The sequence below is a fragment of the Thermobia domestica genome, chromosome 8 (assembly GCF_964235325.1).
Source record: "Thermobia domestica chromosome 8, izTheDome1.hap1.1, whole genome shotgun sequence".
NCBI lineage: Eukaryota > Metazoa > Arthropoda > Insecta > Zygentoma > Lepismatidae > Thermobia > Thermobia domestica.
The window spans coordinates 58,083,502-58,110,494 of NC_137461.1; the positions used below are offsets into that span (position 1 = coordinate 58,083,502).

Consider the following 26,993-nt stretch of genomic DNA (forward strand, 5'->3'; position numbering starts at 1 on the left):
TTATCACAAGTCACCTAGTGGCTTTCCGTTTTCAGCTGTTTAGAAACGCGAAAATAAATGCCGATTTTCAAAATGGCTCGAAATCGAAAGCAGATAAGTGAGTCATGATAACGGTTTCTCATGTAAAATAATATTGTCTAGGGCGCTCTTGTTCCACATTTCGATTATCTTTTATCTATTTGAAGATATCACATAATTACTGTAAAATTAGCGGTATTTTAATTTCGCCGGGATGAAGACTCTTAAGCTAGAATAGAATAAGTATCAAAAGGATTTATATATACTGTGTATGAGCTGCTCGGGTGAACCATAATAGTAACCGTCATTTACGGTGAAATTGAGTTATCACGTGGAATTGGCTGAAATTGAACCATATACATTAATACTAGCATTAATTACCCACTTCGTTGGGTTAAAATTTAAAAAAAAATCGTAATATGTTCCGTTAGTCAGTCACTTTTTTCCTTTTGGGGAAATGCTTTATATCAATTGTAGGACTTTAAACTCAAGGATTTTATTTCATATTGAAAAGACGTTAAAAAGTAACTTTGATCTCTAATTTAACAAATAAGCAAACGAATTAATTCGAGGAACTATTGTCCGAAGAAAACAGAACACGTAGTTAGAAAATTGAGTGGAAAGTTAACTCATCTGGTCTTTTTTTCTATCTTTTCAATTAAAAAAAAAAAACAGAAATGTTATTGTTTCTTTCATTTATTTTTAGTTTAATGTTCTCTTCAAACATAGTCATTCCACCATAATAATCCATCTAATCATCACTGTCTCCCTTAGTCTCGGTGCATAATCGTGGGACGTTGAAATAAGAAAAAGTAATCCCGTCGAGAATCAAACTCGGGTCTCCTAAATCCCAGCCAAATTATGGCATTGATTTTGATCTCATTCCAAACACACCAACATTTTCAGCAGACGACAAAATACTATAACAATTCTTAATGAAAATAATGACAGAAGTAATGGAAATGTTGTGTAAATAAACCACCAGAAACTAATGAATTATTTTGTAGAGAAAAAAGTTTGAAAAGAAAAGGAAAAGCTATCCCTCAACGTTGTGTATATGAACATGTATTGTGCTCTTTTTTAGTATAAAGGGTATATGTGACTTTTTTTTTATAAAGAATTTTAAGGTTCAAAGTCGCTTGTCACGACAACACAATAGCTCCGCGCACGATACGGTACGAAAGTCCATTGAGCAAAAGGCAATTATGGTCTCTATTGTTGTAGGATGTACTATAACTGTCATCGCCGTCGTCCGCGAAGAGCAGTGTGTCGGCGGGAACGCTGGCGAGCGGATGCATTGAGTGGAGGCGCGCGTCTTTGGTGGCGATTTTTTGGTTCTGTGGTGGTTTTGGTTGTGTGGTCGGTCGGGGTCGCGGTGTGTGGAGTCAAAGTGTGTTTGTTTGTGTAAATTGTGGTGTGAGTAAAGTGTTCTCAAGGAGGGTGGGGGGAGAAGAGCTCAGAGTGAATAAATAAAAGTGATGTGATGGAATCACAATGAACTTTCTTGTTTAGAAGTTGTTTTTATTTTTCTCAAGGTAAGTGAAACATTTTTTTCTTCTGCATGTTTTATTTCCTTAAAATATTTTCTCATGTTTTTTTCTTTTTTTAATAAAAAATATGAACAAGTCATAAAATAGACATTACTAGTAACTTTAATTTACTTCAAAAATTATGATTTTTTATTTATTTATTTTTTTTAAATAAAACGATATTATGTTTGAGAAGCACTGTGGCTGAGTGATGGATCGCTCACCTCTGATACAAGAGCTCCTGGTTCGTTCCCCGAACACGCGAACTTTTTGTGGTGGACAACGTGTTCGTGTTATTTCTCCAGGTTCTGCCGTCTCCTTCCACATTATTATTCCAGGAGGAGTTTCATAATTATTCACTTTAATGATTCATCTTCTTTAGCCTAACACAGGGTTTCTCAGCCTGGGGGTCGCGAATATAAGCGGAAGAGATAAATATAATTAGAATCTAACACTGGAAAATGTTTTTAAATATTATTTAGAATTTTGTTCTGATAGGCATTTTATTTATTTTAATACATACTAGGCCTACATAGGACAAAAATAGTTCTACTAAACAGTTTCAACAAGTGCAGAGTTGTTTAAAAGTCGATTTAAAGGAAAGAGGTACGATAGGAAACTAATGAGAACTGCACATTGAAATGCCAGAAAAATACAAATGCAACAAAACTTGCATATTGAAATACAATTAAAACTAAAAGCTAATGAGATATCTGAGTATGGTGTGATTTCACTAGTGCGCCAATGTCCGGTTCAATCTTCGTGACCCACATTATCAAGTTATTTAAAATTCTCAGTAACTTTTTAAACAATTGTCCAAGTTTAAAACAAAATAGAAATCACTGTATTTTTATAATCATATGACCCAAGATTAAGGGAGTTATGAAGTTTTAAAATTTTCAAACGGCCTCCATTTCGAAACAGTATGACGGATTGGATTCGATATTTGTAATATGAATGAACTGACTGAATTCGGTTTTAATCCATTCGCTTTTATTGAAGTTACTGGTATCCACTATATACAAGAAATGGATTCTACTATTATATAAATAAATGAACATCGTGAAACCTCCGCAATTAAAAATCCCACACAAACTTATTATTAACCAGAAATTATAAGGGCGTGATATATAATTATGGGGGCGTGACAAGAATTAGATTGAGAACCACTTGCCTAACGCACACAATCCTGGAACAGTGTCGGATCTAACTGAAGGCTCAGCTAGATCTCAGACTATAGTAGGAATATCATGAATTTACTATAAACTTTCAAAAATATATAAATCATAGTTTACATTATTTTCGTCACTCAAAAAACTGGGGTTCAAGGCCTCTGCCCCCCGGTTAGATCTGTCACTGCCTCGAACATGATTCTTGACATTTCATGTAATTTCCTTTCAAATTAAGTTCTAGGCGTATGCAAGGAGGGGATTGCATAGGCCTTAAGTAAGATATCCAAAAATATACTTTTATCATGTTGAAATATGTATATAAACACCAGAAATTATATGAACTTAGCAGCTTGAACACCACTATTTAAGTTTAACCTCTTACGTTTATCTCCTGTAGACTAAAGGAAACATAAATAATACATGTAATCAATGACAGTGGTAGAATTGATGGGAAGGAGAGATAGCGCGAAAGGTAATTACTCATATAGACATGGTGCTGCTGTCCATCACAGATGCAAATTCACGTAGGCTAGAATCGAACAAGGAACCCTTTGCACCATAGGTAAGCCTTCTACTGGTCACCTTCGGTGGCTCCTAACATTTTGTATCGAAATCTATGCTTCCTATATACTTGACACCTCGCCATAACCAGACCGTTAAGGAAGGGATTGAGATGATTTGGTGGAGTTGTTAACTTGAATTCAACTCACGTTAGGATGTATAGATGTTACGTTTTTGATGAGATTATAGCTTTTTTCAGGAAGTCGTCTGGTGTTCCGAGAAAAATTAAAGGACACAAAAAATGTATTTTAAAAAATGTTCCTTTCTTGGCTCGTAGTTACGTAGGATCTAGTAAATTGTTGTGTGGACTTCTACATATTTTAGAAGGGAAGTCCAACCCTTTTGCACGTAATTCAGTCTTTTTTAAAAAAATAACTAGCTAAACCTGTGCTCTCTACACAGCACATCATTCACATATGAGCAAGAATCTCCTTGTCATTCCTCACGACATCTCTACATGTCCCTTTACGGACACAAATAAAGGACGTCTTTTTAAAAGTCGGCAAGGAATACCATAAAGGGAAGATTTTTTTTCAATATCTTCCACCGTTACCAAGATTTGAGCCTACTTCCGGTTGGAGTTCTAATTCATGTATGACCAATGTTTTCTTTCTTTTTGCATGTAGTATGTAATAAGCAAATACACACACAATTAATTATAATGTCATTGATATATGGTGTTCATTGGGCAAAACACTCCAATCAATAAAGATTATCTTAGACTGGAGAAACGATTATCCTTTGTTTTTCATTATCATTTGTGCATGAAACAAACGCCTAAGACATATTACTCCCGTATATAATTATGTGGTGTTGGAATGTAGAACTCATAGGGTATGATGGTTTACTCTTAAAATTTCAACTCTTCCAGTGTACCCCTAAAAAAATGTAATAAAGAAATAACGCCATGTTTTTTTTTAAAATATTCAATTAGAACAGAACAATCTACACAAAATTTCAAGTCGACCGGTGAAAATGGCACGTTTCTAGCATTTGTGGCTTTCGAGATCTCATTGTCGAAAGAATTGGAAACAAACATATAAATTTGTCGTTGGAGACAAACATATAAACTTAGCATTTTAATATATAGATAATAACATGAGACTCAAGTTATAATCAATGCCTTTAATCCTGGTTTCTGTTAAATATTAAACAGATAATGTAAAAATTAAAATTGTAATAAAGTTAAACAAACAAAAATCTGATTATTTTGAAAAAGTGGAGACTTCTTCCTTGTTGGTATGAATAACGCCATAAGAATGCCTATACATAGGTGGATTGACAGTGCTGGAATTAAGAAGTAATGATCCTCGTTCTAGAAAGCCAGAAATCAATGACAGTAAGAGATACGCTGTTCATGCATAATACAATTGACAGTGTGCCATTTCATCGACTAATTTTTTCCCGTTTCCTGAAACTTTTCTCAAAAGGGAATTTAGTTTCTGTCGCAAGGTAGCGCTATGTGGGACAATTGGTCCTCATGAGTAATACTTTAAAATTATTATATTCCAATAATTATCTAATTTATCAGATAATTCCTCGAACCAAACGTCATATTTACTTCTTTTTTCACTTTCTGAACTTTTTACTGATATATTTTAATTGCACAAAATATGTCTCATCCCTGTGCAAAAAATTCAGAAAGCATTTCTCGATATAAGATAACAAGTTACATATAGCGTTGATGAAACTTTCTCGTAGGTATATCACTGACCGGTATATGAGGGGTGTAGATGCAAAAGTGGCAATCTCCAATTTTTTGAGAAATTGAGTTAAAGGTAGAACTGTATTGTTTTAAGTGTCCCCGACCGAGCGGTGAAGTCTGTTTGGATCAAAACCTACATCCTCCCAGTAAAAACTGAAGGCGAATATCACGTGACGCATCCCTATTAATCGTAAAAACATAGTTTGTACCTCGTTGGTTTCGTTATAAAGCAGAGTTTCCAAATGTAGCACTCAAATTTCCCTATTATGTACCAGAAGCTGGAAAATCCCGCCCAAATCGAAAAAAAGAGTTTTTGTTTTGCAGAAGAAAATTGCCCTTTTGTTGCAAATTTCTCCCCTCAGGAAAAATATATAGACATATAGAAGTGGTACCCTTGGAAACCTGGTCTTATTTGGAACAAAGCGAGATACAAATCATGATCCTAGAGTAAATAGAAATGTGCCAAAAATTTTCCAATGTTTGAATTTTTGCTTTATTTACACATTTTTAGTCAATGAGTTTAGTAAAGTATCTACAGTATTATCACTATATATCCTAAAATCATGCATCGTACCTCGTTCTCTTCGGCATGAATCGGCCTTTCGAACAGTATAATGTGCATATCCCTATCGTGCATCTGAGGGGCAAAAAAAACCCCAAAAGGGAAATGTTTGTGAAAAAATCTCCACGTTCATTTTCAAAACTTGCAATCTCCAATTTTGAAACAGAAATTACAAAAAAATGAAGGACTTTCTCTAGGGAAAATTTATGTTCAACCCTCTAATATTGCTACGATCTACTATGCCAAAAAAAAAATCTGTACGTTAAAATCGTATGGGGTTTACGAGATATCAATTAATCGCTTGTCCTGAAAAATTCGGCCGAGTGGAGATTGCCACTTTTGCATCTACACCCCTCATATCACTGACGGATCTCGCTTTTGTCGCGGGAGATCCGGGTTCGATTCCCGTTGGGCTTTTATAGGGTTTGGTTCCCAAAATTTTTATTCGGAGGGGTCCACATTTTTTGGAGGAGGGGTGGTCCAATACTTCAAGCCACTACGTCTATGTAATATTAAATGTGTATTATTCTGCATCCGAAAACACGATAAATAATTGTAAAACACTTCCACCGCCTATATTTTCAGAAGAAAATGATAGAACTAGATTGTTTTTATAAGAGAAGGAGTACAGATAAAGCGTAAGATCAAATGTTCATTGTATATCTATTGTTTCCCTATTAAACAACTATAGTTTTATTGAGAAAGTGTACAAATGTATATTGGGTTAGAAAATTTTGGGGGTTCCGGACCGGTGGACCCCCGTCGGTGCTCCCTTGGGTTTTACGTTAAACTGTAAGTCCAAGTCTTATGTTACTTCCTTGCTCAAAGAGACTCTAATTTCCAAACCAACCAATTTACCGGTAGATGTTGAAAAGGGACGATAAACTCTACTTCGTCTATCAATTAATTAATAGAAACATATATTTAGCGTTACTAATCAACAGTCAGTAATAGTTCAGAGAACTAGATCATTTTTTTACAAGTACAATAGTATGTGCGTAAAAGAGTGTGTGTGTCAATTAGGTAAAAACAAATAACCCTAGATACAATATGCTGGTTAATAGTATATTTAGCTACATTGATAGTACATAAATAATGATTTCTTCCGCCAAAATTAAAACTTTTCATTATTATTGAGTACGAATAATATACTTTTTGGCGCCAGAAATATTTGCGGTATTTTAATTTCGCCGGGATGAAGACTCTTAAGGAAATGAAAATTTTATGAGATCTGACAAGCAATGACGTTTAGAAACAATCTGAAATTTTTTAACTGTTTTAAAATTACATTTAATGCAATTTTAAGACTGCTATTCTTAGGTCTTTGTTAGAGAGAGAGAGAGAGAGTTTGACAATTCTTACAGCATTGACAATGAATTATTTGACTTTTAGCGCCGAGCTATTTTTAGTGAATCGCACTGCCAGGCCATTTTTTTTAATAATCAGAAGGGCAAATTATTTTTATATTTTCAATAGTTGTTCTTAGAAGCCGTAGACCATGACTATATATTACACCGAGAAGCCTTCTGTTCCGGAATTTGCATTCTACTTCTTTGAATCAATCCACTGGTAGCATGGAACATGGGGCTTTGAGCAGTAGCTGCTGTGTGTACCATACCACGGTAAATACGTGGCCCAACGCTGGTACACACGACATTTAAGTGTTAATTGACTTTTATATACATTTCCTTTTATATTAGTGCTCTCCTTTTTACTATTTTGTTATTTATTATCATTAGTAGTATTATTCCACTGTAATGTAGTGCTCTGATACCACACAATGTGTTGTATTTTTGCCAATAAGATGTTTACGGCACTGAAATAAAGATGATGATGATGATGATGACGATTATTATTATTATTATTATTATTATTATTATTATTATTATTATTATTATTATTATTATTATTATTATTATTATTATTATTATTGTAGATGACATGTTAGCCCAAGGATGGTTAGAATAATGAAAATATAATAGTCAGTCTTTACTAAATAAGTTTTGATTAAGTGAGAGCAGAGGATGAGGAATTAAGCAAGGATAGATCTGAGTGGAGGTAGTGAAAGGTCTATAACACTCAAAAGAACTTCATTGTGTGCTGCCAAATGACGTAATGATTGGGAAAGGTTAGCGGGTTGTCGTCTTCCCCTTTTGTGGTCTTGAAGCTAACATCGGGTGCCAAAACACGAGTAGGGGGAGGAGAGAAGGAGAGAGAGACCAGAGGAAAACATGAATGATGGAACAGAAAAGAGGGGGGAAAAGAGGAGAATTGTCCCTCTAATAACAGGGAGACGTAAAAATCAATTTGCTTGTGTTTAAAAATCTTTGTGGTGGCCACTTCACATCATCAAAGTGCAGTTAACAACACACGTTATGTTTCACTCTTTGCGAAATAGAAACCGTGTACAGCCCCCCTCCTTCTCCTTTTGCATTTAGGTAGTCGTTATGGGAAATGTCACACAGTAAATGTTGACAGATGAGGCTAAGGGGACGGCTGTTTCAATCCACACATTGTCTTTTTGTACACGCCTCAATGAAGCAAGCCTTGCTCAGCAGATTTCGAATAACCATGGCACTGGCAAACACACTCACACACAAAGAAAGAAGAATGGAATTTTCGGTGACGGCTAATTCGGTCTTCTATTTATTCTGTATTGCAGTGTATACTGAACGAAAGCCACGTTCGATTCATTGGTGAATTGTAGAAAACCATTTAGCTAGTTCCACTCGTTTGTTTTTATTGAGACGCTTTGTTTCAAAGAACAATTAGAAGTCACTGGATGTGTCTATGAGATTTTTTTTTAAAAAGTCTTTGTGCTTTCAGTTATTTTGAACAAGTATACTAATGTAATTGATAAAATAATTATTATGACCAAGAAAGTTCAAGCTGCATCATACCATAGAAACAACCATCGCGCGCCATCCGAGTTAGCCAGAGGGTAAACATAAAGCACAGTTGCCCATGACACGAAAAATCATCACAAAAAAACAAGAGTCATAACGAGAAATACATTTTCCAAATTCGAGACAAAAGAGAAATTTCTCTTTTCATCTCGAAAACGAGTCGAGAGGAAAAATACGTTTCCAAAATTCGAGACGAGACGAGAAAATGTTTCGTTCCATCTCGGAAACGAGAGTCGAGCCGAGAGTAAGGTTTTCAAAATTTCGAGACGAAAGTACGTTTTCAAAATTCGAGACGAGACGAAAAGTACGTTTTCAAAATTCGAGACGATACAAAAAGTACGTTTTCAAAATTCGAGACGAGACGAAAAGTATGTTTTCAAAATTCGAGACGAGACGAAAAGTACGTTTTCAAAATTCGAGAAGAGACGAGAAATTTCACAGCACACTAGTTCTTCAGCTAAAATCTAAGATCTCAAACACTGTTTTAGTATTATATGATTCATAGTATAAAAACTATAAGTTAATAAAGTGATTACGAACACAACGAAGAGCATATATTAGCGTTTAAAGGTATGAAAGTCATTACACAATGTTCTTCAATAATGGATATGATTTAAATATATTATTATATCACACCGTTCCTGGACCGTTTCTGGCGCAGAAGGATTCTGATAGCTTGTAGATGAAATTAAGAGAAAATGTCAGGGCATAAACTTCAAACATAAAATTAGAAAACATCACGAGAAAATCTCTTTTCGAGACACGAGAAACAATTCTTCGAAAATCAAGATGTTATGAGACTTCTATAAAATTTGCAAAACAAAAGGAGAAAACTTTATTTCTCGTTTCGTTGGTAACACTAACAAGAAGATAAACAGGTGTTTTTTTCACATCTACATTACAAAGACGTTAAATGAAGGTATTTATGTGCACAGGAAGTCAAAAGCCAATGTTTCTTCTGAGCTTGAAACACAATCAACGAAAACTGATATGGATGAAGTACACTGCTGGACGTTAAATGTGAAACACCAAGGAGGAAGCATTGGATTGATCCCATATTTGCAGAATGAATATAAAATGAAAGCACAGTGAATTTAGAATGAAAGCACAGTGAATTTAGAATGAAAGCACAGTGAAACCATTCCATGGCACACCACTTGCGTTAGCCATGCTCCATAAAAAGTATCAACTAAAGCAGGCTAGGGAACTACAGTTTAGTACTGACAGGGTTTTGGACTTCAGTTTATCTGGATGTCTGCGACTTTGGTGCCCGTGTCGAACTGAATGCAACAACACTCATTTGAATATGAAATCGTTGGCTCTAGAAAAGTAATACATAACGACGAGATATCCACACGAACAGTCCGATGTCGTCTAGCAACGCGGGACATATTTACACGCCGCCAATTGCTGCTGCTATATGTGGTTACACAGAACAAAACTGAGTGACTGCAATGGTGCTGTAAACGTGGTGAACAAAGAGCCGAGTGGCACTACAACCTCTTATCTTACAAATCCTGTTTCTGTCTGTAGCATTGTGATGGCACATCTGTATCTGGGGCTATAGTAGGAATAGGCTGGGCGACACCTGCATTTTATATCGACACTCCGCTTCAGCACTGAGTGTTATGTTGTGGAGTGCCATTCTGTGTCTGTTTTTTGTTTAACACGCATGAAGGAATCTGCGATGAGACAAAGGTACATCGATGAGGTGTTAGGCTTCGTTGCAGTTCCTTTACTGGAGGTCTTGTGTGAAGTCACTTTCCTACAGGAAACATGCAATCATATGTGACACGAACGTTCTATCCTTCCTGGATAGAGATGATGTTCCACTGCTTCCTTTGTCTGGTGTGAACATTTGATGTTTCTTCGTTCCCACAAGTCTGACTCCAGCTCAGTTGATGATCTTTGGCAACATGTTGTATACTTATGGATATGTCTTGTTATACCCCAGAAGTCATCCTCTCTGAACCATTTCATTCCCAAGGATTCTGGATACCCATAATGAGCCCAGATGTCACAAGGCACTGGAATTTCTGCTTGGTATTACTGGCTCCACTGTTAGATATCGCACAGAGTGGTAAATGTAATTATTTCACACTGCCTTATCTCGGGCTGCTTCCTTTTCTTCTTATTGCTGCTCCATTATGATTGTTCAACAGAGTATATGAATATAGTAAAAGAAACCAAAGGAATTATTCCTTTTCTACATACATTTTGAATAAGCTATCGAATAAATATCTCATCGACGTTGCTAAGTCTCGAGTACATCAAGCACAATTTTACTCAAATTTACTCAATTTAATTTCATCATCTACGTGTCATAAGTACTCAAACGCCTTACTTCATATTTAAGAGATAGCAAGGTCTATTCTTTTTAACAAGGATCTGAACTTTTTTAAAGAAAAAAATGTCAACAAAAAGTATGAACTTATTCTATGACATAATGGAGATAGCATACAGGACTGATTTTACTAATCTCACTAGGTCCGGGTGCAATGTTCTTCGGGGCGCAAGTTGGACGATAAAACTAACTAACTCTATGGCCTATGGAACCCGGAGGTTCAATGCCGCGTTCACAAAAGCTCTCCACTGACTTCTATCCTTAGCTAACTGCATTCAGTTTCTACTTTGTATTCCAATCTCTGCGATATCCATCTTAATATTGTCCTCCCATCTGCGCCTAGGTCTTCCTAATGGTCGTTTTCCGATTGGTCTTCCAGTCAAGACTTTGAAAGCGTTTCTACTTTCTTCCATTCTAGCTACATGACCCACCCACCTAAGCCTCCTAGACTTGACGACCCTAACAATGTTGGGTAAACCGTATAAATTATATAGTTCCCCGTTATGAAGTTTCCTCCATTCCTCTTGGGTCCGAATATTCGTCTCAGAATCTTGTTCTCAAATATTTTCAGTCTATGTTCTTTCCTCAGAGTAAGTGACCATGTTTCGCAATCATGCAGAACAACAGGCATGATTGTGGTTTTGTATATTTTAAGCTTCACATTCCTCGACGGAATTCGCGACTACAAGAGATTTTGAACCGAATAGTAACACGAATTCCCTGCTTTTAGTCGACATTTAATTTCTTCGTGAATATGATTTTCCTCTGTTAATATTGATCCTAGATATTTGAAACTATCCACTTTATCATAAGTATTATTTAATATTTTAACGCATCCATAATGTGCTGTATTACTGTCCGGACGCACTTCCATGTATTTAGTCTTCTCTGCATTTACTTCTAAACCCATGTCTTTGCAAGCGTTTAATAAAATCTCTGCATTTCTTTCTATTGTTTTCCTATCATCCCCTATTAAATTTACATCATCAGCATATGCCATGACCTGGTGAATACCGTTCAACTCTAGGCCCTGGTTGCTATCTGATTTTCCTTATAGCGTATTCCAGAACGAAGTTGAATAATAATGGCGACAACGCATCTCCTTGTTTCAGGCCATTTTCGACGTGAAAGCTCGTGGACAAAAATTTTCCTATCCGGACTTTACTTTGGGATTCATTTAAACATATCTTAATTAATCTAATTAGCTTTCTCGGTATTCTAAGTTATATAAGAGCGTTGTATAATGTTTCTCTCCTAACCGAGTCCTACGCCTTTCTAAAATCAATAAATAGTTGATGTACCGGGAAATTGTATTCCCACTTTTTTTCGAGTATTTGGCGAATGGTAAATATTTAGTCGATAGTTGATCGATTTCGTCTGAATCCGCACTGATAATCTCCAATAATTTCATCTGCGTATGGGGTCAATCTCGCTAATAGAATATTTGAAAGAATTTTATAAGATGTTGACAAAAGAGAAATGCCTCCATATTTATTACAGCCAGTTTTGTCGCCTTTCTTGTGAATTGGAACAATGATTGATTCTTTCCACTCTTTTGGCAATTCTTCCTTGTTCCAGATAAGGAGAATGAATTTGTGTATCTTGTTCCACAATTTTTCGCCTCCAGCTAAAATTAACTCAGCCGGAATTTCATCTACACCCGGAGATTTGTGTTTCTTTAATTTCTTTATAGCGATTTCTACTTCTATTCGGTTGAGTTCTGGAATACACGATTCTGCGGTCTCCCCGCACACTAGTTTTTGGTTGCGTGTTAAGCAAATCGTCAAAGAAATCTTTCCATCTATCTAAGATGCTATCCGTACAAGTGAGAACTGTACCGTCAGATTTCTTTAATATATAAGCACGAGGTTGATAACCTTTTTCAAATTCGCTGATCCCCTTATACATGTCCCGGATGTTTTAATTTTTAATATTATTTTCAAGTTCCTTAATTTTAGCTTTCAAAAAATCGCTTTTCTTTGTTCTAAAAGTTTTGGAAGTTTCCCGCCTGGTATCTGCGAAATTTTGTGTAGTTATTTCATTCGGATTTTGTAGCCAGCGTAATTTTGCCTGTTTTCTCTTCTCTGCTAGTTTAATGCTTTCCTGGTCGAACCATGGTTTGTTCCTACGTATTTCCGTGTGTACCAGTTTTTCTTTTGCTGAAATTTTAATGCTATCTCTAATTTCAATCCAAGTATCCTCAACACTAGTGCACTCCGAATCTTCTAAAGCCGAGACTCTATTCGAAACTTCAATCTGGTATTCCTCTCTCACCTGGCTCTCTTCTAATTTCTTTAAATTGAATCTCTCCGTTTTCGGACAATGAATATTACCTTTATTCAACGATAATCTCTCTCGTATTCATTGCTGGTACCAGGTAGTGATCAGTGTCACAATCAGCCCCTCTAAACGACCGGACATCAATTAATCGGCAAGTTGGATAATAAAACTTAATAAGCCAACGGAAAAACTTCAAAAGTTGAATGACAAAAATGATGGTAATAGGCATAATTGAAATCAAAGTGAACACGCTCCGAGTAATAATTTCTTAACAAATCTATTAGTTTCAATCATAGTGGTTGAAGTTGAGTGGAAATTTAACCTTATCTTAGCAGTAGATATTTGCGTAGGGGCAGGCGGGCGCTTACCGCTGATTTTCTGGTATGGTGCTCGCCTTCACGCTTCTTAGAAACGGAAAACAATAAATCCGACCCTGCATACATATCTGAACATCTCTATCAGATGTTTATATCAACTATGCACGTTTAAAATTTAGAGCTCCTTCGTGGCTAAACGGTTAGCGTACGCGCCCTTAATGTGGGAGACCCGGGTTAGATTCCCGGCGGTACCTTATGTGATTCGGATCCTACGTTAAGCTGGATCTCTATGTCGCATATAGCCTCATTGCTAAAAGGGACGCTAAACTCATAATTTAATCAAATCAAATACACATTTAAAATTTACGTCAGGCTTTATAAATCTTTTGAGTACGTTATGTTTTTTTTTTAAAAAAAAAAAAAAAAGAAAATGTGTTTTTAAAATAGATAAGACGATAATTAAATACAATAAATTAATTACGCTATATTCTTATCCTGTAGATATTTTACTTACATTTCTATTATCACGTTTTGTAGAAAATATTGTTTGTTTTACTGTTGTTACCAATTATCTTTTTTATTGTTATCTTCCTCCGTGTTCGATGAAGATAAATAAATAATTAGGAAGACTCCGTAGATTGAAAATACATCGTCGATCTTACAGTTACATCGTCGAGACAGTAATTAACTATCATTTTACAGAGTTTGAAAAATAAGGTTTCTTTGAAAAGATTTGTGCACACATTTCACTTGGTGAATAGTGACATTTAGTTTCTACCTCTAAATATAAAGAAAATGTAATTAATGACTTCTTCAACTTGAAGTTTATGCTAAAAATGATCCAATTTAACCCATATCGAAATATCACTAAACTTTGCAATTAATTAGTCCTTTCCTGAAGACCGACGAGATTTCCTATCAAATTCTGCTCAAAGAAATTTCCGAATATTACTAGTATGGATTCAGAACGTTGATTTAACATAGGCCATAACAGTATTCGTTGTACAGTATTTCTCAGATCTCTGAAATGTATGCAGCTGTACTTTTCATGGAACATATTAAAGTTGTAAGTTATTATATTAATAATGAAAACTCCATGAAGAAATAAATTATAATATTAATTACAAGAATAATGTCGTAAGAAATGCGTTGTTTTTGAGAAATATTGAATTTTAAAATGTCAGTATGGGCTTTTGAACTTTAAAACTAAATCAAAAACAAGTTTGCGCACTTTTTCCTTTTGTTTAGTTTAATGTCTCCTGATTGTGCATTGAAGCTACGGTGAATGAAATATATAACAGTAGTGTAATGAAGAAAGTGGAAGGAAACGGGAGAGCTCCTAGAAAACACGTGCACATGGTATTTGTCCACCACAATGTCCACTCGGCGGCAGCTAGCATCGATCTGGAATTCCACGCTCTAGTTGTGACCGCTCCACACCTTACCCACCGCGAGTCGGTAGGAACACTTCATAATATTTACGCTGAACTTCATAATATTTACATATCAGAGAGTATTCAAAAAATACTTATTGAGAAATTCTAAACTACAAAGTTGGACTATAGATATCATCAAGTGCGTACTGTGTAGGGCTTCTGTAGGGTCTAAAGAATTAATTGTTGCAACCAAGAGGATTCACTTGTAATAGGAATACATATTTCCAAATAGTAGACTACCTTAAACGGTAATTGACAATATAATGTTGCACATCGTTAATTTTGTTGCAGTAATGCTTTCCTTTGTCTACTTTAAATTGTAATTGTATGTTTTGAACCATTTGAGTAAACATTTTGTCTCGAACCGAAAATGGAAAACCGAATTAATCTAAATACCAATTATAATTATTAATGTTGAGGTAACGTGGCGTTTATTCTAATATAAACTTTGAGCATGGGTGTCGTTAGCGTGGGGTCGGGGGAAAGCGTCCCCCCAGATTTTAATCAAATATATTTTTAAAAAACTATATTACTTTGTATATATAACTTTTGTCGGAAAGAGGATTTTGATTTTGATTCATCCGACCCCCCAGATTTAAAAAGCTAACGACGCCAGTCCTTTGAGGCAGCGATTTTATAGAAATCTAAGCTTAATTAACATTGAACTCCAGTGCAATTGAACTCCAAGAAATTTTGTCAAAAGTAATCAGGAAATTAATATTATTTATTAAAACATATTTCTAAAGGAATTCGTAGTGTACTTTATATTAGGTATTATTTGTGACGGAACTAAATCTATTATTAATTGCGCATTGTCTCGATGCTTAAAATTAATAATGCGCAATTTATTAATTTGTAATGTTAATTTTACGTCGTGGTGAAGAATTTCCTATATTTACTCATGTCACTGTTTTTTCGTATTGTTATCAAAATTATTTTGAAAATACTTATACATATACTAATTATCTATCCTCTGATCGACAACAGTTTGTCTCCAGAAATTAGTGAGAACTGCTGATACTAATACCAAATGGGCTAAAATGAGCATCAGGCTATGATTTTACGAGTAGCGAAATGCTCACACAATCTACACTATGTGATCAAAAGTATCCGGACATCTGTCTGAATATGACTTACAAGTTCGTGGCGCCCTCCATCGGTACTGCTGGAACTCAATATGGTGTTGGCCCACCCTTAGCCTTGATGACAGTTTGCATTCTCGCAGACATACTTTCAATCAGGTGCTGGAAGGTTTCTTGGGGAATGGCAGCCCATTCTTCACGGAGTGCTGAACTGAGGAGAGGTATCGATGTAGGTCGGTGAGGCCTGGCACGGAGTCGGCGTTCCAAAACATCCCAAAGGTGTTCTATAGGATTCAAGTCAGGACTCTGTGCAGGCTAGTCCATTACATGGATGTTATTGTCGTGTAACCACTCCGCCACAGACCGTGCAGTGTGAACAGGTGCTCGATCGGGTTGAAAGATGCAAGTGCCATCCCCAAATTGCTCTTCAACAGTGGGAAGCAAGAAGGTGCTTAAAACATCAATGTAGGTCTGCGCTGTGAGAGCCATGCAAAACAACAAGGGGTGAAAGCCCCCTCCAAGAAAAACACGAGCACATCATAACACCACTATCTCCGAATTTTACTGTTGGTACTACACACGCTGACAGACGAGGTTCATCGGGCATTCGCATACTCACATCCTGCCACCGGATCGCCACATTGTGTACCGTGATTCGTCACTCTACACAACGTTTTTCCACTTTTCAATCGTCCAATGTTCACGCTCCTTACACCATGCGAGGCGTCGTTTGGCATTTACCTGCGTGATGTGTGGCTTATGAGCAGCAGCTCGACCATGAAATTCAAGTTTTCTCACCTCACTTCTAAATGTCATAGTACTTGGAGTAGATACTGATGCAGTTTGGAATTCTTGTGTTATGGTCTGGATAGATGTCTGCCTATTACACTTTACGACCCTCTTCAACTGTCGGCGGTCTCTGTCAGTCAACAGACGAGGTCGGCCTGTACGCTTATGTGCTCTATGTGTCCATATCACATCAGACACAATGGACCTAGGGATGTTTAGGAGTGTGGAAATCTCGCGTACAGACTTCTGACACAAGTGACACCCAATCACCTGACCACGTTCGAAGTCCGTGAGTTCTGCGGAGCGCCCCATTCTGCTTTCTCACGATGTCTAATGACTACTGAGGTCGCTGATAATAAGTACCTTGCAGTAGGTGGCAGCACAATGCACCTAATATGGAAAACGTATGTTTTTGGGGTGTCCGGATACTTTTGATTACATAGTGTATGTACAGAACTGAGACATTAAATTGGCTCTATTTTGTAAAGTGAAAATTTGGCTTATTATAATAAGAAATAAATATTTTAAGGAATTAATCTCCGAATTTAATACTACTAAATGAATTAGTATTATTAATATAAACTACGAATCTACATAGCAAGTGTGGTGATGTTACTACGTATTAACTTTAACACAGGCATGTGGTCTCTGCATGACTATCACTTTAGAGTACTATTTCAATGCCAAGGGTTTGGTGTTGCGGTTAACACAGCTTCGATGCTACCGATTTGACACAGAGCTGGTGTCGCGGTTAACACAGCTTTGATGCTACCGATTTGACACATAGCTGGTGTTATGGTTAACACAGCTTCGATTCTAACGATTTGACACAGAGCTGGTGTTGTGGTTAACACAGCTTCAATGCTACCGATTTGACACAGAGCAGGTGTTGCGGTTAACACAGCTTCGATACTACCGATTTGACACAGAGCTGGCGTTAAGCTTGCAGTGCAAAAATAACACCAGAGATGTTAAAGGAGTATGTGAATGACGAAGGTACGCGGAAATAGGAGTAGCATCACCTTGTTCTTTCATCATATAATGTTCCAGCTATTAGTGATGTTCCAGTTGGCATGGTGGAGATCCTAATCTTAGTAACTGTGTTATTTCTCAGTGATTAACAAAAAGTTTTATTTGTTAAGAACATTGATCTTTGTAATATATATATATATATATATATATATATATATATATATATATATATATATATATTACAGCTCTTCAAAATCCTGTAAATCAGAAATATACCTCTAGACAGAATAATTTACACGTGTACATTGTCTTGTAATGATATCATAAATATCTAAATAAACTTAATGGTCATTAAAAAGAATCACACACTAGAAGTTTCAGTTTCCTCTGGTAGATGTCAATCGCCGGAGGACATTTTGTGCCATCTAATGGCGAGATGTGTAACTTCTATTATCTTTACAAAAAGCAGAATTCAAAAATTTGCTTTCGTTCAAGAGTTATCATGTGATGTAATTGACCAACGCGAGTCACCGTTACCCGTTAAGATGTTAACGAACTCGGCCGAAAGAATTTTTCTAGCTATTGCCGAAAATGAAACAAAAAATGCTTTCTTTTTTTAAAAAAAAGAGCTATAGTGAAGAGTAACGGACGGACGGACAGATGGACTTACTAACACCATACTTCTGTATTCCGAATAACTTACTAGTTTTCTCGTAACCAACATAAATAATTCATGCCACATGCTTTATTATCCCTCGTAATAGTCACTTCCGTTTAATAACAAATAAAATGGTTATATAAACATATATAGTAGTTTGGGAGCAGTACATCAATAAACACCAATGGTGTGTTACTAAAATTGCTCTATACTACACATACGAATCAGACTGTTAGGTACTTGATCTAACCATTACTATTTTAACAATTTACTCCAACATGCAATAAAGTCCATGTAACACAAGATAGGTGTGAACATTTAACTCAACTCGAATAACTCGGGCTGTTGTATTGAATGAGTTGAGTTGACATTGAGTTTAACGTCTCGTTCAGCAGCGAGATTACATGAGACGTACATCTACGTGGAATCTAAACTACATGAGCTCCAGCCGGAATCGAACCCGGGTCTCCCACGCCAGAGGCGCGTACGCTAACCGCTTAGCCACGAAGAAGCTTGGTTATTTTGTTGAATTAACACAACAATTTTTTACTGTGTACGATGAAATATATATGAATGAGAAACATAATGTAATGCGAAATTCTTATTCATAGCATAAACATATATTTTAATAGTTAAAATAGATTTATTTCACGTATTTATTATCGGAATTGGATTTCTTATTTGTGACAAAATAGTTACTACCTACATACAGACTAATAATATCTGCTATGATAATATTATTAATCATAGACTGAAGATATTTTTTATAATCAATTTTGGGATTAAATCCATTATTCGTCTGTTGATCTTATAACCTAAAAGTGTATATTCGAAAACATGAATTTTATCGGGCCGCCAATGACAGACAAGGGAGTTGCCTATCTATCACGAAAGGTTGTGTAATACAAACATCGGTATAAAATGAATAAACAATAATTCTTGTCATCTTCAAATATTATTTTCCAATAAATATTTCTGCATGTTTCAAGTCCGCTCACATCTCCCTGACCACCCTTATTGTTGCCGTAGACTAACCAAAATTATACGGATAAAATTGCAATTGAAACTATTTTTTTTAAAGTTTTATTTGATGCTTCAGAATTATCAGTATTATTTTAATAGGAAGAAAATAATTGGCATATTTTGTAACAGACGGCGTTAGCCATACCTTCATATAATTTCCAAAATTATTTGTAAAGAGGTGTTTATTCATACATTTGTTTCAGAAGTAAGTAATTCAATTATTTCAACATAAAATTTCAAGATTACAACAGGAAGTTCATTCTTCACAGTTAGTTCCTTATTGAGAAATGTATATAAATTAACACTACATGCAATTACATTCCATTAAAGTCATGCAATAAGCTATTCAATAGTACACCTGTATTGACTTATTCTTTGTTACAAATTATGGTTAAGTTCCGGGCTTTCGTCATATGTTCTGTCTTCTTACACAAAAAGAAATACAATTCTTTCTGTATTCTCACACGCTTATACTTTGATAGTTATTGCAGTAATATTTCAGTGCAGTACTTTCCCATACATAAACACACGCAAGAAAGAACATGATAGATTTTTAAGAGAAGAGGAAAAGAGAGCGACAGGGAGATAGACAGAGAGAGAGAGAGAATATAGAATCATGCTGGTTAGAGTTTCATTAGCAGACTTTATGTTATACATGATCAAGTTTCGTCATCCCCATGTCTATCTGGGCCACCTGGTCTCATTCTTTGCGGATCATGGGTCACAAAGTGCATCGCTGGACAAAGCAAGAGAGAGTTTTGTCAAAACACACTTCAATTGCTGTTAACAGTTCAATAGTACTTACAACAATCAATTTTAATATTTGTTGAACACTTACTGTATTCATAGATCACCGGTGCTGTGATGAATGTTTCAGGCGATCCGCAAATAGATTACATAAAACATGTTCTAATATCTCCAACATCCTATTAAAAATATATACGGTACTTATTTTCTTGTTTTTTTTTTTAACTTTGAAATGATAAATTGCTGCTAAACTAATTAAAAGGTGTGTTTAATGTAAGATACATCATATTGTGCTAATAGATATAATTTTTTCTTGTACAGTCCATTTATACTGGGAATATTTTGTGTGTAATCCGCACATCTTCGAGTAACTTTGTGGAAGTCTAAAAAATACGGTTCTCTTCATTAGGATCATGCAGTGGATTTTATAAGATTGTATTCTTAGTACATCTGTCTTGAACAAAATTAGATGTTTGATTTGTTTTTAGTAATAGGCGCAAAACCAAACCACTTGGCATAACAACCCCTCTTCACGGCCTGAGACGCTCCAACGCCATCTGTTAGCGATTAGTTGAACTACTGCTTAGCCGACGAACATGTAGTCAGCGCACTGTGTTGCCCTATCTTTAACAGGCGATCAAGAGCTTCCTATATCTAGTGGCGTCACATCTTTTATTCACGTGACTCCTCAGTTGGTATCTCGACGCTGGGTGGACGCCGAAAATTGGGATGCACCGGCCGGGAATCGAACTTGGGACCACGCGGACACGAGTCCAACGCTGTAACCAATTAGATTACAGTGTTACAATAGACAGCTAGAACGATTATGTCAGCCAGGAATTTTTTTAATGGAGTCAATTCCTTGAGATCTTCACAAGTAACGGTGACATTAATATACTGTATTGTTTGAAATTTCCTAGCTTCTATGCAACCTGTACTTTAATGAAGTGTTGCTGGTTGTCGGTGCTAAAGGATGTATATAGTGGTGGTATTCTTATCTTTTAACAAACGCCTCTCTCTCTCTCTCTCTCTCTCTCTCTCTCTCTCTATATATATATATATATATATATATATATATATATATATATATAAGGAGAGAGAGTTGAGTTGAGTTAAACGTCCCGTTCAGCAGCGAGGCTATATGAGACGTGGACCTACTGATTAACGTGGAATCCGAACCACATGAGCTCCCGCCTGGAATCGAACCCGGGTCTCCCACGCCAAAGGCGCGTATGCTAACCGCTTAGCCACGGAGGAGCTCTATAAGGAGAGAGAAAGAAAGAAAGAGAGTAGATGAATATCTTGTAAAGAACTTATCAAAGATAAATTGTTGCCAAAAAGTATTGAAAAAATCTTAATTCAGGAATGTATCAACAATTGTTGGTAATGACATATATGCGTTTCAAATATAAATAACCAGTACCATTACACTCATGTGATCGCGGTTCTCATTCTTGATGTTTCAGCATTTGAGATTAAAATATAAAGCTTATACCTTGTTCTTAGAGATCAACGTTGGGTATAACAGGGTAAAATTTACTGTTATGTCTGGGTATAACACACGATTCTGCGAACTGGAAATATTTTAACAACCAGTTCTAGCGAACCGGATGAAAGCACTAGTTCATGTATATAGCTTTCACGTGATATTCTTTACTAGAGTTTATAACATTTTACATTTTTTTTTATTGTTTTGCCACCTTTTACGCTACTTTGTCAGAAACCATTATATAATAACATTTTGTAGAACATACTGAAGAAAATTACAGAAAGACAGGCGAAATCATCACCAGACAGAGGTTACTAATAAAGGCAATGCAATATCCGGAACATAGTTTCTTTTAAATATAAAATCCAAGAAATCTTTCACGGAATTGATCTGTGATTTAAAAGCTACTGATTACTATTATTATTATTATTATTTCTTTCTAATGCAGTGTAGCCAAATGAACTAACTTCTAAATTATCACGTTTAATCCCGAGGCGGAAGCGATCTCTTAAGAGAGTGTGGTTGGTGTGAATTTTCCGGAATAAAGTATGGCGGTTGGAACATTATTTACCACACCTCCCCATCATGTCTTACAATGGAACTTACAAGGGTCGGGAGCCCTCGATGACGTATGAAGGCTAATTAAGGAAACGAGCCGAGTGCAAGTAATGGACTTCTCTCCCTTCTCCCCTTTCCTCTCGGTCCATCGACGGGGGCGCAGAAACTGGAAAAGGCGGGACCTGAGTATGATGGAAGCATTTGTAATAGAAACTAGAAAAAAAATTGAAGTTTTTGTTCCTGAAGCACGATCTATTTTTTTTTTCTTCGCATGAAAGTTGGCCTCTGAATAATAAATGAAGTGACCAAAATTTATTTCGCGATAGGGGGAGAAAAACATTCATCTTTTTGTAAAATCAAATATAGTAAAATCTGTTTAGCTGACCAGACAGAAGTTACGCTGCCCTATCTTCTGTAATTCTATCACTGCTTCTGTGTCCTTACAAGTAATATGTGCGTCACCGCTAGCAGAAGACCCACAGCAATAGCAACTTGTATAATCTACTAGTAACCAGTGTAGATTTTCTAATGCGAGTACCTGTACATAAATATAGAAAATAACTAGGGATGGGCAAAACCGGTTTTTATAAAAACCGAAAACCGGTTTCTATAAAAACCAAAACCAGAAAAACCGACATTTCGGGTTTCTCCAAAACCGGTTTGGTTTTTCACCGAAACCGATTTCGGTTTTCTCCAAAACCGGTTCAGTTTTCACCGAAACTGGTTTCGGTGAAAACTTTTCGAAAACACATAAAACTATTTCTGTGGAAATGGATTCGGTTTCCGGAGAACAACGAAACACCATTCTGGTCAAAAATAGAACAAATTTTGGAAAAAAAAACGAAATCGGTTTTGAAGAAAACCGAACCGATTTTGGAGAAAAACGAACCGGTTTTGGAGAAAACCGATAACAGGTTTTGGAGAAAATCGAAACCAGTTTCGGTGAAAAATCGAAAAACCGGTTTTTGTGCCCACCACTAAAAATAACTTGCAATTATCATTAGCAACGAATAGCATAATTTTAAGCGCCACACAACTTCTTTTTTCGCAATTTACTCGAAAACTAGCATGGGAATTTACCCTCAATCATGTCATTTAGTTTAGCTCGAGGTCATCTATAGTTTGATATATGTGTAATCTTTGCACAATATCATAATCAAACCACTTGGCGTAGCAGCCTTTAGTGGGCCTGAGCTACTACAACAACATCTGTTAGCGACCGACTGAACTACATTCAGTCTATTAACGAATACGTGCTTAACGCACTCCGCCGCCTTGTCTTTAACACAAGTATTAGGAGATTTTTCTAGACGTAGTGGCCGTCACATCTTTTATTCACGTAACTCCCCAGTTTGCTTCACAACGCTGGGTGGACGGAGAAAATTGGCAAGCATCGGCCGAGAATCGAACCCGGGACCACGCCGACGTGAGTTTAATGATCTAACCACCTGACTACAGTGTTTCGACACAGTAGATAAATACAGAACAATAACTATCAAATATTGTTGGCAGGGAATGACATAACTTTATGCGCCATACAAAATTTGTTTTTCGCGATTTTCTCAAAAACTACGCATTGGAATTTATCATCAATCATGTTATTTAGTTTACGTCGGGGTCATCTATTGCTTAATATATCTCTTATAACTTCAGAATATTATAGTTAAACAAAAAAATTAAGTTCAATAGTTAATAATAACTTTGGGCTATATCTCATTAACCATACAGTAGAATGCCGTCTTCCTGGTGCTGTAATGAAAAGGATAATATGCGTATACTTTAGTTTCAGTTTCATCTTCATAGATGGCGTATTTATCGTAAGCTATCAGCTTTTTTAGATTTATGAAAAAATTTGTTTTTCCGTTTATTCGAAAACTATTCATTAGAATTTACACCACCTATACCATTTTGTTTAGCTTAATGAGTTATATCGATTGATATAGGCTTATGTCTCATCTATTTCGTTAAACGCTAATAATATGGTAGAAATATTGTATCATCTTCCAGAATAAATAAAAAATCGTAAAAGTATTTTAAAAAAATACTTTTTCAATATGAATATAAATATGCTTTTATTTTGCAAATAAATATTTTATAAGCCTAAGTCATAATTTCTTTTCTGTAGCAACATTATATTTCATGTTTAATTTATGAAATTGTTATTATAAATATTGAAGCTTATTTACACACCAAAATAAGCACTGGCCATTTGCTGTCTCGATCTCTCGCGTGGAATCAAGTAGTTGTCAATTTGTGCGATGGCACCACAAGTGTAGCACATTTCCGCCATCTACACAACTATATACTAACTACTTCGGAAACGGGAACACGGCACTAGTCTTAAACGGCACAAGACCTAAAAATCATTTCGCGGCACAATCTTAAACGCCACTAGTCCTGAATGGCACAAAACCTAAAAAATCTCTTGTGGCGCTACCATCGCGTCCGTTCCAAGAATACTATCAATATGTTAGTCAAAGTTTTAGATATACTGTTTCATATTACAGAACCAGATTCTAGCTTACTTCATACAAGTGATTTGTATAAATACATGTTCTGTCGTTCTGAAATAAAAAAAATAAATAAAGTAATTTTTTAAATACATATATTTATATTTTTTTTCTATTCAACTGTTTCCGTAGCAAATAGTTGTCATACTCGAAATTAACTACTCTTTACTCGTTACCATTATTAACAATAGTTTTATAGTTTTAGTACTACTAAATAGCTGTTTCCGTTGGAATTAACTATTATTATTATTATTATTATTATTATTAATAATAATAATAATAATAATAATAATAATAATAATAATAATAATAATAATAATAATAAATTTCAGATATGATACATTTTTGAGACCTGAGCTTTGATTGTACATGAAGTTAAAATCAAAGGTTATGTCACGGATGGCAAATGATGACTTAACACCCAAAACAAACTCTTGTCCCCGCAAATGAGAGTTAGTCTGTGTTTAATAATTACAGCAAAATTAATAATATTTATAGTAGAATGTGAAAGAAACACTTTTTAAAAATTAAACTACGTCAACATGTTAAAATAATTAATATAACATAATTAATCATTCACTTTGTACTCCTATTTGTTTAGCTGGACGAACCCAGACCTAAAAGAAACGAGTTTTCTGCCCAAATCTCATAAGCAGTGGGAAATTTTAATACTATAGAAATTGACCTTCCTTCCCTCTTAGAATTTTCAAGACGTTGAAACATATATTTTATTACTTTCAGTTAAAAGTTGAAATACCGATTTTCACGCATCCAGCTTAAGCAAATCCTTCTTTACTTTATAAATATTTTCTGAATAAGTAATGGGAAATTCGAACATTAAAGAAAGTACATCCTTTGTTCTTTCCCTTTTATGTGTTGAATTTTCAGGTTTTTTGTTTGTTTGTTTTACAGTGGAAAGTTTATAAGTCAAGTTTCATTTTACTAGTTTCAGAGATTTACGAGATATACTACTCTTTAAAAAAATCTTACCCCACCCTTTTTACGATACGTATTTCCAAAAAATCTTTCTTATATCCTGCTTTCGTAAGAAAACGATTTTTTTTTAAATCAAAATTTAACGACTCTACTTGCAGTAGTATGCCTAGAAAGTCACTTATATTAACTCTTTTGTATAAGAGTACAGAAGAAAAACACAGTCAAACTCATTGACTTTCATGAACAGTTTCCGATTTGTTTTGACTTAAATTATTCGTATATTTCCCACAAGCTGTAGTGTTAAATTCACACACTGTCAAGATCCAGGTTTTAAAAAGGTAACAAACTGAAAACATAATAACAATAATATATGTATTTATGTACGTGTGTTATATGTATATATTCATTGTCTTATTGAAACTTTCGTAATTTGGAAATATACTTTTGGTTTATTTTTAATATGGAGAAGCCTGCTCGCCTGGAAAAGTTTGCGGGCTTCATCCTTAAATGACTATGTATTGGTTTCTTCAAATGTATTTTGTTGCGTATTACATTAGTAATTTAGCGTTATTTGTTGAGTTTTCTTGCTTATACATATCAACTGTATCAAAACACACTGTGATATATAGTAAATTTCTGCGTTCTTAATTTATATAGTTGGTATTTAATTGTCACTTGGGTAATATCTATTGGACTTTTGCCATAATTAAGCAAACCTTGGTAGGCTTTTGTCCTACCCTTAATAAAATACACTACACAGAGTATATATATATATATATATATATCTTGCAATTCTGAATGCTTGCTTGGTTTCAGAAAAGCCTGGTAAAAAATGCTGTTTAAACATACTCGTATTTATTAAATTCTTTTTTATAAATTTGTTATGGGATTCTCGTATCTCCATTTGAAAGAAACTAATTTCTTAACCAATTAACCAACTGTAAAACTGCAGAACAGATAATGATAATAATAATTTTAGTAGTACAAATATAGCTATTACCGTTGGAATTAGCTACGTTCGTAACATTATTGCCAACTAGTTACTGCATCGTGGCAATTTCGTGTGGTGGTGGTCTCGAATTTCAGAACTAAAGCAGGTGAATGAAAAAGGCACAAGACCTAAACGGCTGAAGTCCTAAACGGCATAAGACCTAAACGGCTCAAGTCCTAAACGGCACTAGTTCTAAACGGTACAAGACCTAAAAATCATTTCGCGGCACAAGACCTGAAAATCATTTCGCGGCACAAGACCTAAACGGCGTCTCGTGAGCAACATTATTCCTCATGAAACACCAAAATTATGATAAACGTTGAATTACTATTAACGTGGGCTCCCTATCACGCCCAGAACTTGAATCTCGTACGGTTAGCGAGTCGACAGACTACTATCCAATATCAA

General features: G+C 35.4%; 1 long non-coding RNA gene across 1 annotated transcript in view; it reads left to right on the plus strand.

The window, feature by feature from the left end:
• Positions 1-1,294: 1,294 nt before the first annotated feature.
• Positions 1,295-26,993, plus strand: part of LOC145692932 (uncharacterized) — a 304,566-nt gene continuing 278,867 nt past the window's right edge. The window contains exon 1 of the long non-coding RNA XR_014132669.1: positions 1,295-1,553. This is a non-coding gene — a long non-coding RNA (uncharacterized LOC145692932). The remainder of the gene's footprint in view (positions 1,554-26,993) is intronic.